This window comes from Aquarana catesbeiana, linkage group LG01 (assembly GCF_042186555.1).
Source record: "Aquarana catesbeiana isolate 2022-GZ linkage group LG01, ASM4218655v1, whole genome shotgun sequence".
Lineage (NCBI taxonomy): Eukaryota > Metazoa > Chordata > Amphibia > Anura > Ranidae > Aquarana > Aquarana catesbeiana.
In genome coordinates, this window is record NC_133324.1 from 363,910,928 (window position 1) to 363,929,734 (window position 18,807).

Genomic DNA, 18,807 nt, shown 5'->3' on the forward strand with positions numbered 1-18,807 from the left:
AATATTACAGCGCACACATACAAAAATGACATTTAACTCCTGCAAGCCATAACTTTGGCCATAGCCAAATGACAACTATAGCGTGGCTGGATAACTCTGGGGGTGTACTATGAAGTCCTCCCAGAATTGCGCTCACGCACACGGGACTGTCATGGGACCCGGTGGATCATGGTAAAGGGCCAATGGCAGCGACCCTTTACCACGTAATTGCTCCGTCCAATGACAAAGTGATCACAATGTAAACAATACAGTGTGTGTGGAGAGGAGAGAGATTGTGTGCCCAACTAAGTTTTTGCATTTTTACTGTGGCCATCAGTGCCACTACAGTGCCACATCAGTGCCATCAGTGCCTCTACAGAGCCACATCAGTGCCATCAGTGCACCTACAGTGCTCATCTGTGTCATCAGTGCCACTACAGTGCCACAATGGGGTAATTTTGTGGCATTTCCATTATCCAGCTGCTACAGGGCCTTCAAAAGTGTAATAGGTGGTTGAGAAATGAGATGTGTAATTTATGCTCCTAGAACGCCTGAAGGTGCTACTTCAATGTTGGGCCTCTGTATGTGGCCAGGCTGTGTAAAAGTCTCACACATGTGGTATCACCATACTCAGGGGGAGTAGTAGAATGTATTTTAGGGTGTATTTTTTTGCTATATACATGCTATGTATTGGAAATATCTTATAAATCGACAACTTTGTGTAAAAAAAAAATGCGTTTTAATTTTTTTCCCACATTTTCCAAAAACTTCTGGAAAAAAATTAACTGTTCAAAAGACTCATTATGCCTCATAGATTATACGTTGAGGTGTTTGCTTTACAAATTGCGGTCATTTTGTGGGCGTTTCCATTATTCTGGTGCTCCAGGGCCTTCAAAAGTGTAATAGGTGGTTGAGAAATGAGATGTGTCATTTATGCTCCTAGAACACCTAAAGGTGCTATTTCAATGTTGGGCCTCTGTGTGTGGCCAGGCTGTGTAAAAGTCTCACACATGTGGTATTGCCATACTCAGATGGAGTAGCAGAATGTATTTTGGGGTGTAATTTGTGGTATTCACATGCCATGTGAGAGAAATAACCTGTTAATATGACAATTTTGTGAAAAAATAAATAAAAGCCTTCATTTTGCAAAGAATTGTTGGAAAAAATGACAACTTCAAATAAAAAACCATGCCTCTAAATACCTTGGAATGTCTACTTTCCAAAAAAAGGTAATTTGGGGGGTATTTGTACTTTCCTGGCTTGTTAGTGTCTCAAGAAATTAGCTAGGCCGTCAGTACATCAGGTGTGATCAATTTTCAATGATTGGCACCATAGCTTGTAGACTCTATAACTTTCACAAAGACCAAATAATTTACACTGATTTGAGTTATTTTTACCAAAGATATGTAGCAGTATAAATTTTGGCCAAAATGTATGAAGAAAAATTACTAATCTGAAACATTTTATAACAGAAATGAAGAAAAATCAATTTCTTTACAACATTTTCAGTCTTTTTTCATATATAGCTCAAACAAAAAAACAAAAAAACAAAAAAAAAAAAAAACAGTGGTGATCAAATACCACCAAAAGAAAGCTCTATTTGTGTGAAAAAAAAGGACAAAAATGTCATATGGGTACAGTGTTGCATGACTGTGTAATTATCATTCAAAATGTGAGAGCAAGTAAAGCTGAAAATTGGTCTGGTTAGGAAGGGGATTTAAGGCAACAAAAGTGAGTACACCCCAAAGTGAAAATGTCCAAATTGGGCCCAAAGTGTCAATATTTTGTGTGGCCAGCACTGCCTTAACCCTCTTGGGCATGGAGTTCACCAGAGCTTCACAGGTTGCCACTGGAGTCCTCTTCCACTCCTCCACGACGACATCATGGAGTTGGTGGATGTTAGAGACCTTGCGCTCCTCCACCTTTTGTTTGAGGATGCCCCACAGATGCTCAATAGGGTTTACGTCTGGAGACATGCTTGGCTAGTCCATCAACTTTACCCTCAGCTTGTTTAGCAAGGCAGTAGTCTTCTTGGAGGTGTGTTTTGTGTCGTTATCATGTTGGAATACTGCCCTGCAGCCCAGTCTCCAAAAGGAGGGGATCAAGCTCTGCTTGACAGTACATGTTGGTATTCATGGTTCCCTCAATGAACTGTAGCTCCCCAGTGTCGGCAGCATTCATGCAGCCCCAGACCATGACACTCCCACCACCATGCTTAACTGTAGGCAAGACACACTTGTCTTTGTACTCCTCACCTGGTTGCCACCACACACACTTGACACCATCTAAACCAAATACGTTTATCTTGGTCTCATCAGACCACAGGACATGGTTCCAGTAATCCATGTCCTTAGTGTGCTTGTGTTCAGCAAACTGTTTGCGGGCTTCTTTAGAAGAAGCTTCCTTCTGGGACGCCATGCAGACCAATTTGATGCAGTGTGCAGCGTATGGTCTGAGCACTGACAGGCTGACCCCCCCACCCTTCAACCTCTGCAGCAATGCTGGCAGCACTCATATGTCTATTTCCCAAAAACAACCTATGGATATGACGCTGAGCACGTGCACTCAAATTCTTTGGTCGACCATGGCTAGGCCTGTTTTGAGTGGAACCTGTCCTGTTTAACCGCTGTATAGTCTTGGCCACCATGTTGCAGCTCAGTTTCAGGGTCTTGGTAATTTTCTTATAGCCTAGGCCATCTTTATTTAGAGAAACAATTCTTTTCTTCAGATCCTCTGAGAGTTCTTTGCCATGAGGTGCCATGTTGAATATCCAATGACCAGTATGAGAGAATGAGAGCGATAACACCAAATTTAACACACCCGCTCCCCATTCACACCTGAGACCTTGTAGCACTAACGAGTCACGTAACAACAGAGAGGGAAAATGGCTAATTTGGCCCAATTTGGACATTTTCACTTAGGGGTGTACTCACTTTTATTGCCAGTGGTTTAGACATTAATGGCTGTGTGTTGGGTTATTTTGAGAGGACAGCAAATTTACACTGTTATACAAGCTGTACACTCACTACTTACATTGTAGCAAAGTGTCATTTCTTCAGTGTTGTCACATGAAAACATATAATAAAATATTTACAAAAATGTGAGGGGTGTACTCACTTTTGTGAGATACTGTAAATGTAGGAGTTATGTCATAAAAACATCAACAAAGCTTCTAGGATGTATATCTTTTGTTCAGCTCCCTCTGCCTCATTCTGACACCATTATTGCTGGAGACTTCCAGCTATCAAAACGACAACTGAGAATTGTTACCTGTTTCACTTCAGAAGCTCCTATTTAAAATGATACATTATAAGTGTAATTGATTAAATAGTATGTAACAATGTATTATTTCATTATAGTTACTATTTTTCTCATATGTCAGCAAAGCGTTGACCTTTGATCTGCACATGACAGCAACTAAAGAGATCTTACAAGTTATTTTTAAAAAAAAAGTATTTTACTATATTATTTACCATAGTTAAAATACATACTATTTAAAACTTTTAACAAGTCGTTAACCCTTGGTTAACCATAATCGGCCTACTGAACTCCATCCTCCCCTTCTCTTAGCTATTACATTTCTATAATAGCTGAACGATTGTCCAGGAAAGAACCATAATCTGTTCTAACTATAGACCTATAGCACTTTTAAACTAAAATCTAAAAATCTTTACTAAAATTCTTGCTTTGTGCTTAGGTGCACTCCTACCTAAATTATCCATCTGGATCAGGTGGAGTTTGTCTCCATGTGACAGGCAGGAGACAATAACAGTTTTGATCGCCTTAGCTGACCCTTCATGCTCCAGCATATTGGACATTAACTGCAATCTGAAGCTTACACCATGGCATCTATCAAACTACCATATTTCACTTCTCCCTCATTTCTAATCTATAACAAAATAAGACAAAGATGCCCCTGTCACTGTTATTATTCGTACCCTGCATTGAGCCTCTGGTCTCCAAGATTCAACTCTCCCCCAACATTACAGGTGTTAAAGTACTAGACTGTCAATTTAAGCTATCCCTCTTTGCAGAACATTTTACTGACACTCATGAAACTGCTCATCTCCTTACCAAATATGCATAGGGAACTTACAACTAGAACACTGTTTACTTACTTGCAAACAAAACACTACATGCAGTCGCTTGCCGATAAATTTACATTTGCTAAACTATACCCTTTTGAGCAACTTTGTTTAGATGGATCCACACACCAGCACCACATTACTGACATCTATGTACTTCTCACTTCTAATGATACCCTTTCTTTCCTAAACATAATTACATTGGCTTGAAAAAGTACTCATACCCCTTGCAATTTTCCACATTTTGTCATGTTACAACCAAAAATGTAAATGTATTTTATTGGGATTTTATGTGATAGACCAACACAACGTAGGACATAATTGGGAAGAAGTGGAAGGAAAATGATAAATGGTTTTCAATTTTTTTTACAAATATCTGAAAAGTGTGGCGTGAATTTGTATTCAGCCCCCTTTACTCTGACACCCCTAACTAAAATCTAGTTGAACCAATTGCCTTTAGAAGTCAGCTAATTAGTAAATAGAGTCCACCTGTGTGTAATTTAATCTCAGTATAAATACAGCTGTTCTGTGAACCCCCTTAGAGGCTTGTTAGAGAACCTTAGTGAACAAACAGCATCATGAAGTCCAAGGAACACACCAGACAGGTCAGGAACAAAGTTGTAGACAAGTTTATAGCAGGGTTAGGTTATAAAAATATACCCCAAGCTTTGAACATTTCACGGAGCACTGTTCAATCTATCATCTGAAAATGGAAAGAGTTGCACAACTGCAAACCTACCAAGACATGGCCGTCCACCTAATCTGACTTGAGAAAATTAATCAGAGAAGTAGCCAAGAGGCCCATGGTAACTCTGTGTCAGGGCTGGGCTCAGCCCTTCCTTCTCAAAGCCTGGTTGTCCTCTGAGGGGGAGGGGTCATTGAGGAGGGGGTACTGTCAGGGCTGGGATCAAAGCTTGCCACTCAGCTGTCGCCTAATTGCCAGGTCCTATCACTCCACAGTGACTTACCTGTTGATGATATCTTGCTCATCAGTCCTGCCTACTTAAGCCGTCTAATCCAGATGATATCTGCCTTTGTCTTGGTCACATCTCTAGAGACGATCTCCTGTGTTCCTATTTAAGACTTGCTTGGCTGACATTCCTTCTGGCTCCAGATCCTGCTTTCTGTTGTACTACGCTCATCTCTGGCTCCCTAACTTTTTGGCTTGTTTGACTATCTCTTCCTGTTCCTGAACACTGGCTATGTTTTGACTATGTTTACTCTGTTTACCTTTTTTTATTATTATTAAACAAGTGTGATTTAACTGTACTTCTGTCTCAGTCTGATTCATGGTTTCTGACAGGAGGGGAAGACCATGAATTCAGAAGAACAAGTCAATCCACTTGTTGGTAATATTTTTTCCAGATTGGATGAGCAGGATCACCACATGGATCAGTTTGCCATGGCATTACAAACGCTTCTGAGTCACACGGCTCACCTGGAATCTCCCACTGTGGCTGCTCTGGTACAACCTGTGTTGCAGGCAGTCCCTGCTGCTGCTCCAGTCTCTGTGCAGGCACCTGCCTCGAGAATTACCTCTATAAGAGGTATGTCTGGTTCCACTCCACTTCCCCAGCGATTTGGGGGTAATCCAGTCCAATGCAGAGGGTTTCTCAACCAGGTTGAGATTTACTTTGAGATGCTACCCCAGGCGATTCCCACGGACAGAAGCAAAGTAGATTTCGTGATATCTTTGCTTTCTGAGAGAGCCTTGGCCTGGGCAAACGCTCTATGGGAGATGCAAAAACCTGTTGTCTTAAGTCACCCTGAGTTTGTGACTTATTTTAAAAGGGTATTTGATGTTGCTGCATGCGCCGCTTCTACTGCCAAGTGCCTCATGTCCATCAAACAGAGTATGAGATCTGTTGCCGATTACGCCATTGAATTACATACTCCGGCAGCAGAGGTTGCTTGGAACAATGAGGCCCTCATGGCTGCTTTTTCTCTTGGTCTCTCGGATACCATCAAGGATGAGATAGTAGCCTGAGATATACCCACTGAGCTGGAAAGGTTGATCACATTTGCCATCCTCATTGACTCCAGACTCAGAGAAAGACTCCCTTTTAGGGGACGCTTGCGGAAGCCTCCTGTACATTTGTCTCCAAACTTTGCAGTCCCACCCTTGCCTCCCTCATCTCCCATGCCTCCTGGTACCGAGTTGGTCTGTGAAGATGAACCCATGCACTTGAGCTTCATGTGTCTCTCTGCGGATGAGAGAACCCTTAGGAGGAGGGAGAGATTGTGCCTCTATTGTGGCCAGGCAGGTTTTTTTAAGTCTTGTCCTACCCGTCCAGGGAACGCCCGAACCTTGAGGTCCTGTCACGGACAGACCTCCGTGGTGTTGTTTTGTCCCCAGTTATCCAGAAGGATAAGCCCCTGATTTTGGTTACCCTTCCTTGGGCTGAGTCATCCATCGAAATACAGGCTCTAATTGACTCTGGGGCTTCAGGCCTGTTCATTGATGCTTCCTTTGTATCGAAGCACTCGATTCCACTGCAGCTGCGTGACACTCCACTTGCCATTGAGGCTCTTGACAGAAGACCTCTACAGCCTGCCCATGTGACTCATGAGACTGTTCCATTGTCCATGGCCGTAGGGGCTCTTCACCATGAGATTTCCAAGTTATTTCCTCACCTGCGGACTGTAATTACGAGATTGGTGACAGAGAGCTGTTGGCGATCATTTTAGCCCTGAAAGAATGGAGACATCTCCTTGAAGGTACCACTGTGCCAGTTCTCATTCTTACTGACCATAAGAATCTCACATTCTTGTCTCAGGCTAAACGCATCTCTCCCAGAAGGGCGCAATGGGCTCTTTTCTTGTCTAGTTTCAATTACATTGTCTCATTCTTACCCGGTACTAAGAATGTAAGGGCTGACGCTTTGCCATGACAATTTTCCTCCACTTCCAAGATGGAGTCGGTTCTGGTTCCTGTGGTTCCTCCTGATCATATTCTGGCTAAAGTTCGCACCAGTCTCCCTTCTTCTTTGGGTGACAAAATTCTTGCTGCTCACATTCATGCTCCTCCTTAAAAACCTTGTGACTGCTGCTTTGTCCCAGAGAGTCTCCGTACTGCCATGCTTCAGACTTGCCATTCTCCCAAGGCTGGTGGCCACCTTGGGAAGAATCAACTCTTTTGGGCTATTTCTAAACAATTCTGGTGGCCTAGTCTACGTGCTGATGTAACCGCCTTCATAGCTGCCTGTTCCGTGTGTGCTCAGAGTAAGACTCCATGACACCTTCCAGTGGGCCTCCTACAACCCATACCCAATGTAGAGAGGCCCTGGACCCACCTGTCTATGAATTTCATTGTGGAGTTACCCAACTCCCAGGGCAACACAGTTATCCTTATGGTGGTTGACAATTCTCGAAAATTTCTCATTGTATTCCACTTAAGAAGTTGCCCACTTCTAAGGAACTGGCTCCCATTTTTGCTTGGGAGATCTTTTGCTTACATGGGCTACCCAAGGTGATTGTCTCAGACAGGGGTAGTCAGTTTGTGTCCCAGTTCTGGTGAGCCTTTTGTGCAAAATTGGGAATTCAGCTTGCTTTCTCCTTTGCGTATCACCCACAGCGCTGCAGAACGAGCCAATCAGTCCTTGGAGCAATTCCTACGTTGCTATATTTCTGACCATCATAACAACTGGTCAGACCTCTTACCTTGGGCGGAGTTCCATTTGGGCACAAGTCCAGGAGGCTTTGCGACATGCTAATGAAGTACAGTCCATTGTTGACTCCTGTAGATTCCGTGGGCGCATGAAGTACCTGATGCATTGGGAAGGATATGGTCCAGAGGAACGCTTTTGGGTCTCTTCCACGGACATACATGCCCCTGTCCTCCTCTGTAATTCCCATAGATGTTTTCCCCTCAAGCCTGGTTGTCCTCCAAGGGGGAGGGGTCATTGAGGAGGGGGTACTGTCAGGGCTGGGCTCAAAGCTTGCCACTCAGCTGTCGGCTAATTGCCAGCTCCTAGCTCTCCACAGTGACTCACTTATTGATGATATCCTGCTCGTGAGTCCTGCCTACTTAAGCCGTCCAGTCCAGATGATCTCTGCCTTCGCCTCGGTCACATGTGTAGAGACGCTCTCCTGTGCTTCTGTTTACAACTTGCTTGGCTGACATTCCTTCTGGCTCCAGATCCTGCTTGCTGTTGTACTACGCTCATCTCTGGCTCCCTGACATTTTGGCTTGTCTGACTATCCATTCCGGTTCCTGAACTCTGGCTATGTTTTGACTGAGTTTACTCTGTTTATCTTTTTTTATTATTATTAAAAAAATGTGATTTAAGTGTACTTCTGTCTCAGTCTGATTCATGGTTTCTGACACTCTGGAGGAGCTGCAAAAATCCACAGCTCAGGTGGGAGAATCTGTCTACAGGACAACTATTAGTCATGCACTCCACAAATCTGGCCTTTTTGGAAGAGTGGCAAGAAGAAAGCCATTGTTGAAAGAAAGCCATAAGTCCAATTTGCAGTTTGCGAGAAGCCATGTGGGGGGGACAGCAAATATGTTGAAGAAGGTGCTCTGGTCAGATGAGACCAAAATTTAACTATTAGGCCTAAAAGCAAAACGAACACTGCACATCGCCCTGAACACACCATCCCCACCATGAAACATGGTGGTGGCAACATCATGTTGTTAGGATACTTTTCTTCACCAGGAACAGGGAAGCTGGTCAGAGTTGATGAGAAGATGGATGGAGCCAAATACAGGGCAATCTTTGAAGAAAACCTGTTAGAGTTTGCAAAAGACTTGAGACTGTGGTGGAGGTTCACTTTCCAGGAGGACAATGACCAGTCCAGTCAAAGCTCAGACCTAAATCCAATTGAGAATCTGTGGCTAGACTTGAAAGTTGCTGTTAAAGCGGAGTTCCACCCAAAAGTTGAATTTGTCTCCTCCCCCCTCTGGTGCCACATTTGGCACCTTTTTGGGGGGGAGGGGGGACAGGATACCTGTCTTTACCGCGTCCGTGGCTCCCACTTCTGGGAGCCACGGACGTGGCTATTAACGGTTTTTGGTTGTAACATGAAAAAATGTGGAAAAATTCAAGGGGTATGAATACTTTTTCAAGGCACTGTATATGCCTAAGTGCGAAAAAGCTCTAGTCCGCACCCTGAATCTGGAGGAGTGGGATGACATCTGGGATAATGGTAATAAAACATCCTTGTGTATGCTCTATATGTAAAATCAGTATAATGCCCCATACACACGATCAGAAATTCTGCCAGCAAGTCACATGTGAGCTTTTGGTCAGAAATTCAGAACCGTGTGTATGCTCCATCGGATTTTTGCTAGCAGAATTCCAGCCAGCAAAAGATTGAGAGCAGGTTCTCTATTTTTCGGTCGGGAAAAGTTCCTATCCGAAAATGTGTTAGTCTGTATGCAATTCGGACGCGCAAAAAATTGCATGCTCGGAAACAATTTGACGCATGCTCGGAAGCATTGAACTTAATTTTCTCGGCTCGTCGTAGTGTTGTACGTCACCGCGTTCTTGACGATCAAAAGTTCAGAGAACTTTTGTGTGACCCTGTGTATGCAAGGCAAGCTTGAGCGGAAAAACCAGCCAAGTTTTTTCTGATGGAATTTCTGATCGTGTGTATGGGGCACAAGACTTTATTTTACTGGTATCTTACACCTGAAACTCTTCATTCAATAAATCCGATACTACCTCCCACCTGCTGGAGATGTAATGAATCCCATCTGTTGGAGATGTGATAAATCTACAGGGACACTTTACCACATAGTTATCATAGATATCAATATAGAATTATTTCATCAAGACAATTAACTTTGAAATGCCTAATCCCAAAAATCACTGTATAGATTGAAAACAGGCATAGGAATTTTTAGGCATCAAACTTTAAAGCGCAACAAAAAATGTTCTAAAAACAGCCACATTTTATTAATACTTGATATATTTAAAAGAAAAGGAACAAATGCACAAAGAATCTGATAAACTCCTTGAAAGTTAATGTGTGGAGATCATTCTTTCAAGCTATGCACTTGTTACGTGCTGAAGATTTGTAATTTGTGCTGGTTTTGTTTCTTGATTTATATAGCTTATACCAGGGGTAGGCAACCTTACAGAGGTGGAGATCTACCTGAACAACATGAGGGAAGTCAAAGATCATTGGGCACAGTGTCACCCAATGCATTCAGGAGTTTTGGTGCACATTCAGAAAGTGCACCAAACCCACAGGATATAATAGAAGTCTTATGCCTCGTACACACGATCGGACTTTTCGCCAACAAAACCGTGGAATTTTGTCTGAAGGGCATTGGCTCAAACTTGTCTTGCATACACTCGGGCACACAAATGTTGGCCAACAATTACGAACGTAGTTACGTACTACGTGTTTTTTCAGCTCTTTCACGCCACCCTTTGGGCTCCTTCTGCTAATTTTGTGTTAGTATAAGTTTGGTGAGTGTTGATTTGCGCTTTTCTGTTTGCGTTTTTCATTAAGCGCTTTTCAGTTAGCACTTTTCATTTCGTGCTTGCTTTTCATTTTGTACTTTTCGATTCGTTTCTGAATGGCCGTTGGTCAACCAGACATGTTGCGGAATCGGAGGAGATAACGTGTTCTTTATTATTGCCCTTGGAGTTATTGCTTTGACATTATTTTTTTGGTTGAATAATGATTTGATTTGGTATATTTTCTATATTTTTGGATGCATAGAACGCACTTTTTGGTTAAGTTCTATTGGCAGATAGCATGTCTATTTTTTTATCTTTATTTTTTTTTTTTTTAGTGCATAATAAAAAAAATGTGTAGAATAATACTTGGCTATGTGTTTTACTTCAAATGACAGTTTGGGAATAGGCAGTTACATTTTAAAAAATACAATGTAAAATTAACAAGGGACGCCAACATAGTATCTTAAAAACTAGGGGATAATGGTGTTGTGGTAACTTGCCCAAATAAAAAAAAAAAAAAGCCTTTGAAAATGAGTTTGCAATAACTCCATCAGTATCACCAGCAAAGCAGCTTCATTATTATCCCATTAAATAAGAATAGAATTGTGTGCTGCATTTGGAGATTTCATAATTTGCCACGTTACAAATGTTAATTCTCCATTACGAACGCTAGTTTTACAAGACCGACCACTTCTGGCTCGTCCTTGCTTCTAAGCATGCGTGTTTGTACTTTGGACTTTTGTCCGATGGACTTGTGTACATACGCTCGGAAAATCCAACAACAGACATTTGTCCGCGGAAAATTTGAAAACCTGCTAGCCAACATTTGTTGGCGGAAAGTCTGACAACAATTGTCCAATGGAGCATACACACGGTCGGATTTACCGACAACAGCCTGACATCGAACATTTCCGTCGGAAAATCCAATCGTGTGTATGGGCCTTAAGGCTTAGCACAGCAAACCCACAGGAAAGCTGCAGGTACATTGCACTGGTGGTGAGGGTAGACTGCAGCACATCAGTGTAAAAGCAGCCTTATACTATTATGCCCAGTGTATTGCTTCACACTGACCTGAAGATTTCTTCTTTCCTGCTGCTAGCACCACTCTGGAGACTGCTAGTCGGGAGAAGAGGTGGAGTGCAGTTGGTATCCAGGAAGAGGCATCCACTTATGCGGCTCTTGCTCCCTACTACAGCTCCAACTTTACAAGTAGTCCCTCTGCATTGCACTCTGTTTGATGCTCTGGTATGCTGAGTCAGCAAGCCCAGACCATGACCTACCAGACACCTGTCCGCGATCTACAGGTTGCTGACCCCCGTCTTATACCAATCATGCTGCAATATGATTTTTCAGATTCTTTGTGCATTTGTTCCTTTTTTAAATATATCACATATTAATAAAATGTTGTTGTTTTTAGTACAATTTAATGCCTAAAAAGTCCTATTCCTGTTTTCAACCTATACAATGTTCTACCACCATCTACAACACACTTCTATAAATGTATTCACAATGTTCACAACATGAAATATTTGACAGCTCTACTCAACAATACTATTTCCCGATTTATTAGAATTTGGTGCCCCTGGCATCTTTAGGACTCCTCTTAACCTTATCTGTGTGGATGTACCCTTTGTTTCCTATTGAACTACCCAGAGGTGTTTGGGACTGTTAGAGGAGATTATTATCCCCCTTTCCCTCTTGTATCCTCCTCCTATTTTTTCTTTACCTATGTTATATGACTTTTGCTACAGCAGACGTCTCTTTTTTGACTACCATTACTAACTTTGTGAGATTTTTGTCTTAAAGCAAACTTTCAGTAATTTTTTCATATTTCCATCTATTAAATCTTCTGCCTTTGTTGTTTTAACTTTGGATAGTAAAACTTTTTTTTTTCTGCCAGTAAATACCATATGCCCACTTCCCGTTTCTTGTATGATAAAAAGCCTAGGCTTATGACATCACGCACAGATCTCTATAACTCTCGTGAGAGTTTGCCAGGAAGGGAGGAGGGATGAGTCATAAGAGGACCAATGAGAGCTGCAGAGCTGGAGATGTGCCTCAGTGTAAATCCAGGAAGTGAACAGGCAGCAGCTTCAGCTGCCCACAGTTAAAATGGTTGCAGCCAGACTTAGTGGAGGGAGATTTCTACAGCATATTTGGCAAGTACAAAATCTCAGTATATATATAATAATATGCAAAGTGATTGGAGGGAAGCTTCCGATTGGTAAAGATGTTTTTATTACAAATTATGTGAGCAGACTGCAATTCCTCTTTAAGTTCTACTCATTTAGTTAACTCAGATTGTATTAGTGTCAATGTAACAAACTCTGGATTTCTGCTATATGGTGATTGTTGTTGATATTCTTGTTATACTCAACTCCAATGCTGCAATGTTCTTTTACTTTGCACCAATATCTGCTGTAACTCACTATGTGTGTATTTACTTTGAAAATGTTTCAATAAACAGAAAGTTAACAAAAAAAAAATCTTTAAGTAGATTTTATCATATTGGGCAATATTATACACATAAACATTTACATCAACATACCATATATCCAAAATAACATAACAATTGCCTTAAAGCGGCTCTGTCAGTTACACAAAACATACCTGTAAAAAAGGACAATAATACTTACCTCTCCTGCTGCCTGTGTCAGCAAACACCACTCTGATGCTGAGTAATCCTCAAGTGAAGCTTATTCAGAGACCGATACTTTCAGGAGTGTAAATCATCTGGGCCCTCAACAGTGCTGTTTTCTCCTGCTTACCATCTACAACACTACTGTATCTTGTAATGAATGGAGATCAGCAGGAGGAACCAGTGAGCAATGCTGGGGACCCAGGAGATCCACATTTTTAAAAGTCTAGGAAGAATTTATAGCTGGGAATTACTCTTTGTCAGAGTGGTATTTCGTGGCGTGAGCAGCAGGAGAGTTAAAGTGGACATAAACCTTCACATATACCCAGTGAAGTGAACAGCCTGAGATGATACACAGAGATGAAACCAGTCTCCCTTCATAAGTTTTACATGTATATCTGCTGTCTTTGTCTTTATATATTCTTTAGAAAGTGCACATCACGTTAGGAGATTTTCTCTTCCTGGTTTGCACTGGGAGTGGATTATTGGCATACAGCCAAGACGGCTGTTTGGAGGAAAGGCACACACCCCTGCTCCATATAGGCAGAGACTTGCAGAGCTGTGCTGTGACAAGACAAGCTCTCTGCTAATCTATTTATAGCAATCTCCCTCGACACAAATTTCAGGCTGGTTTTATCTTGGTTGACAGAGAACTTAGAAATTATCATGCTGATAACAGAACAACGAAACAGCAGAAAGCCACGGAACTTAGTGCTTTAGAGAGAGATGAGAAAGCACTACAGATATGTGTTTAGGTCAAATTTTATTAATCAGGTTTACATCCACTTTAATCACATGCCGCTGGCCGGCCATCATATAACGCCCAGGTGGCGTGGCTCTCGTTCTGGGCAGACATAATATGAAGGCCCTCTATTTAAACAGGGAATGCGCGCGATAGTGTGCACACATGCCTGTTCATTCGGTGGCGGCGTGTCACGGAGACACCGCTCGCCACCAAGGCGGTCGAACAACCATTGGGCATGGCTATTTACCATGTGATTGGCTGTGATGAAGTCATGGCCGATCATAGGTGGTACTGCCCCACTTTGCACGACACCATTGACCGGTGATCCTTTCACAGCCAATCACTAAATGTCAACAAACCACGGTAACAAGATGTTACCGGGTTCTCCTCCTCACACACCGATCGTGTGTGAGAAGGAGATTGCGGTAACATCTCGTTACCACTTACAGTGTACACCAATAACACTGATTCCCCCCAATAAAGAGGACCTGTCACCACCCATCAAAGTACCTGTCACAGTTCATCTGAGTACCTGTCAGTCCATTTGAGTACCTGTCACAGTTCATCAGAGTACCCGAGTACCTGTCACAGTCCATCAGAGTACAAAAGTACCTGTCACAGTCCTTCAGAGTACCCGAGTACCTGTCACAGTCCATCAGAGTAACCGAGTACCTGTCACAGTCTATCAGAGTACTCGAGTACCAGTCACAGTTCATCTGAGTACCTGAGTACCTGTCACAGTCCATATGAATACCTGAGTACCTGTCACAGTCCATATGAGTACCTGAGTACCTGAGTACTTGTCACAGTCCATATGAGTACCTGAGTACCTGAGTACCCGTCACAGTCTATATGAGTACCGAGTACCTGAGTACCTGTCACCGCCTTTCAGAGTACATGAATACCAGTCACCAGCCCATCAGAGTACCCAAGTACCTATCTGTAGCCCATCAGAGTACCCGAGTACCTGTCACCAGGCCATCAGACTACCCGAGTACCTGTCACCAGGCCATCAGAGTAACCGAGTACCTGTCACCAGCCCATCAGAGTAACCGAGTACCTGTCACCAGCCCATCAGAGTAACTGAGTACCTGTCACCAGCCCATCAGAGTAACCGAGTACCTGTCACCAGCCCATCAGAGTACCCGAGTACCAGTCTGCAGCTCATCAAGTTGCCCGAGAACTTGTCTCCAGCCCATCAGAGTATCCAAGTACCTATTTGCAGCTAATGCCTCATAGAATATACGTTGGGGTGTTTGCTTTCCAAAATGGGGTCATTTTGTGGGTAATTCCATTGTCCTGGTGCTCCCCCCACCCCAAAGCACCTTGTCCCTATGTTGATGAGGACAAGGGCCTCTTCCTGACAACCCTGGCCGTTGGTTGTCGGGGTCTGCGGGCAGGGGGCTTATCGGAATCCGGGAGCCCCTTTAATAAGGGGGCCCCCAGATCCTGGCCCCCCACCCTTTGTGAATGAGTATGGGGTACATCGTACCCCTACCCATTCACCTAGGGAAAAAAGTGTCAATGAAAAAACACAGTACACAGGTTTTTAAAGTAATTTATTAGGCCGCTCCGTGGTCTTCTTCCGACTTCGGGGGTCTTCTGCCAACTCCGGGGTCTTCTTCCGACTTCGGGGGTCTCTCCGGCGTCTCCTCCCGGTCTCCTGATCTTCTGCCGGCTCCTCCGCTATCTTCTGCCGCTCTTTTGCTAGCGGTGGCCCGGACTTCTGCCTTCTGCCTTCTTGTCTTCTTCCCTCTTCTCTTCCAGAGATGTTGACACAACGCTATCTCCAGCTGGAATGCTCTCTGAGCGCTCCGCAATGGACTTATATAGGCGGTGACCCCGCCCCCTTATGAGGCCACAGTCTCGGAGCATACTCATTCACATAGGGTGGGGGGCCGGGATCTGGGGGCCACCTTATTAAAGGGGGCTCCCGGATTCCGATAAGCCCCTCGCCCGCAGACCCCGACAACCAATGGCCAGGGTTGTCGGGAAGAGGCCCTTGTCCTCATCAAAATGGGGAAAAGGTGCTTTGGGGTGGGGGGGCACCCTGCACCCACCCCCCCATGTTGAGGGCATGCGGCCTGGTACGGTTCAGGAGGGGGGAGCCACTCGCTCGTCCCCACCCCATTCCTGACCGGCCAGGCTGCGTGCTCGGATAAGGGTCTGGTATGGATTTGGGGGGACCCCCACGCCAATTTTTAGGGGTAAGGGGTTCCCCTTAAGGTCCATACCAGACCCAAGGGCCTGGTATGCTCTTGGAGGGGGAACCCATGACGGTTTTTTATTTAAAATTTGGCGCTGAGTCCCCCCTCAAGATTCATACCAAACACAGTGCCTGGTATTGGCGGGGATCCAAGTTTATTCCCCGTTCATTGAAAGTCGGGCCCATGCCGGCCCCAAGTCGCAGGGCAAAGTCGGATCCAAAGTAGGACAGCTGTTGTGTCGCACCAGTGTGAACCCAGCCTAACTTTCACAAAGACCAAATAATATACACTAATTTGGGCTATTTTTACCAAAGATATGTAGCAGTATAAATTTTGTCCAAAATTTATGAAGAAAAATTACTAACTAGCAAAATTTTATGACAGAAACAAAGAAAAAGGCATTTTTTCACAAAATTTACGGTCTTTTTTTATTTATAGCACAAAAAAAACAAAACACTATTGATTAACCACTTGACCACTGGGCACTTAAACCCCCTTAATAACCAGACCAATTTTCAGCTTTCGGTACTCTCACATTTTGAATGAAAATTACTCAGTCATGCAACACTGTACCTATAAGAAATGTTTGTCCTTTTTTTCACACAAATAGAGCTTTCTTTTGGTGGTATTTAATCACCGCTGGGTTCTTTATTTTTTACGCTATAAAAGAAAAAAGACCGAAAATTTTGTAAAAAAATGCATTTTTCTTTGTTTCTTTTAGAAAAATTTTGTGAATTAGTAATTATTCTTCATATATTTTGGCCAAAATTTATACCGCTACATATCTTTTGTAAAAATAACCCAAATCAGTGCATATTATTTGGTCTTTGTGAAAGTTATAGAGTCCAAAAGCTATGGTGCCAATATCTGAAAATTGATCACACCTGAAGTACTGACGGCCTATCTAAATTCTTGAGACCCTAACATGCCAGAAAAGTACAAATACCCCCCAAATGACCCCTTTTTGGAAAGAAGACATTCCAAGGTATTTAGAAAGATGCATGATGAGTTTTTTGAAGTTGTCATTTTTTCCCACAATTCTTTACAAAATCAAGATTTTTTTTTTCTTTTTTTTTTTTTTTCACAAAATTGTCATATTAGCAGGTTATTTCTCACACACAGCATATGCATACCAAATTACACCCCAAAACACATTCTGCTATTACTCCTGAGTATGGCGATACCACATGTGTGAGACTTTTACACAGCGTGGCCACATGCAGAGGCCCAACATGAACGGAGCACCTTCAGGCGTTCTGGAGTGCCCAGGCCAATTCTGACATTTCTCTCCTACATGTAAAAATCATCATTTATTTGCTAGAAAATTACATAGAACCCCAAAACATTATATATATATGGTTTTTTAGCAAAGACCCTAGAGAATACAATGGCGGTCGTTGCAACTTTTTATCTCGCACGGTATTTGAACAGCAATTTTTCGAACGCTTTTTTTTGGAAAAAAAAAACAATTTTGTGCTTAAAAAAAAAACAAAACAGTAAAGTTAGCCCAATGTTTTTGCATAATGTGAATGATGAAGTTATGCCAAGTAAATAGATACCTAACATGTCACCCTTCAAAATTGCACACGCTCGTGGAATGGCGCCAAACTTCGCTACTTAAAAATCCCCATAGGTGATGTTTTAAAAATTTTTACTGGTTACATGTTTTGAGTTACAGAGGAGGTCTAGGGCCAAAATTATTGCTCTCGCTCTACCGATCACAGCGATACCTCACACCACTATGATCATTCTTATGATGTAGGGAATCGCCGGCTGAAAAAGCTGATATCTGAATGATGCCTGTAGCTGCGGGCATCATTCAGATATCCCCGCACAAAATCAAGGACATCGTATGACGGCCAGCGGGCGAGAAGTGGTTAAAACGCATTTTTTTAACACAAAGTTGTCCATTTCTACAATATTTCTAACACATAGCATGTACATACCAAAAATGACACCCCAAAATAGATTCTCCTACTCCTCCTGAGTACGGCGATACCACATGTGTGAGACTTCTACAGCCTGGCCACATACAGAGGCCGAGTATGGCTGAGCATGGCTGAGCATGGCCGAGTATGGTCGAGTATGGCCGAGTATGACTGAGTATGGCAAAGTATGGCAGAGTATTGCAGAGTATGGCTTTGTATGGCAGAGTATGGCAGGGTATTGCAGAGTATGGCAGGGTATGGCAGATTATTGCGAGGTAATGCAGGGTATTGCGGTGTATTGCGGGGTATTGCAGAGTATTGTGGGGTATTGCGGAGTATTGCAGGGTATTGCAGGGCATTGCAGGGCATTGCAGAGTATTACGGGGTATTGCAGAGTATTGCGGGGTATTGCAGAGTATTGCGGGGTATTGCAGAGTATTGCAAAGTATTGCAAGGTATTGCAGAGTATTGCGAAGTATTGTGAGGTATTGCAGAGTATTGTGAGGTATTGCAGAGTATTGCGGGGTATTGCAGAGTATTGTGGGGTATTGCAGAGTATTGCGGGGTATTGCAGAGTATTGTGAGGTATTGCAGAGTATTGCACAGGGAATTGCAGAGTAGTGCAGGGATGGCTGAGCATGGATGGATGGATCCATGGCTGTGACTGCACATGTCACAGAGCAGCGCTGTGGGCACTACACATCCAGCCCACAGCGCTGCTACCATCCGATCCCTCCCCCTGTGTACCGATCGGTACAGAGAGGGGAGAGAGGAACCAGTGTTATGACATGACGCCGGTTTGTTTACAT

The 18,807-nt window shown here is 43.2% G+C and overlaps 1 protein-coding gene across 1 annotated transcript in view; it reads right to left on the bottom strand.

Moving 5' to 3' along the window:
• The window catches only part of LRRC2 (leucine rich repeat containing 2), a 462,509-nt gene that overhangs the window by 162,921 nt on the left and 280,781 nt on the right, over window positions 1–18,807 (bottom strand). The gene's annotated exons all lie outside the window — the stretch shown is intronic.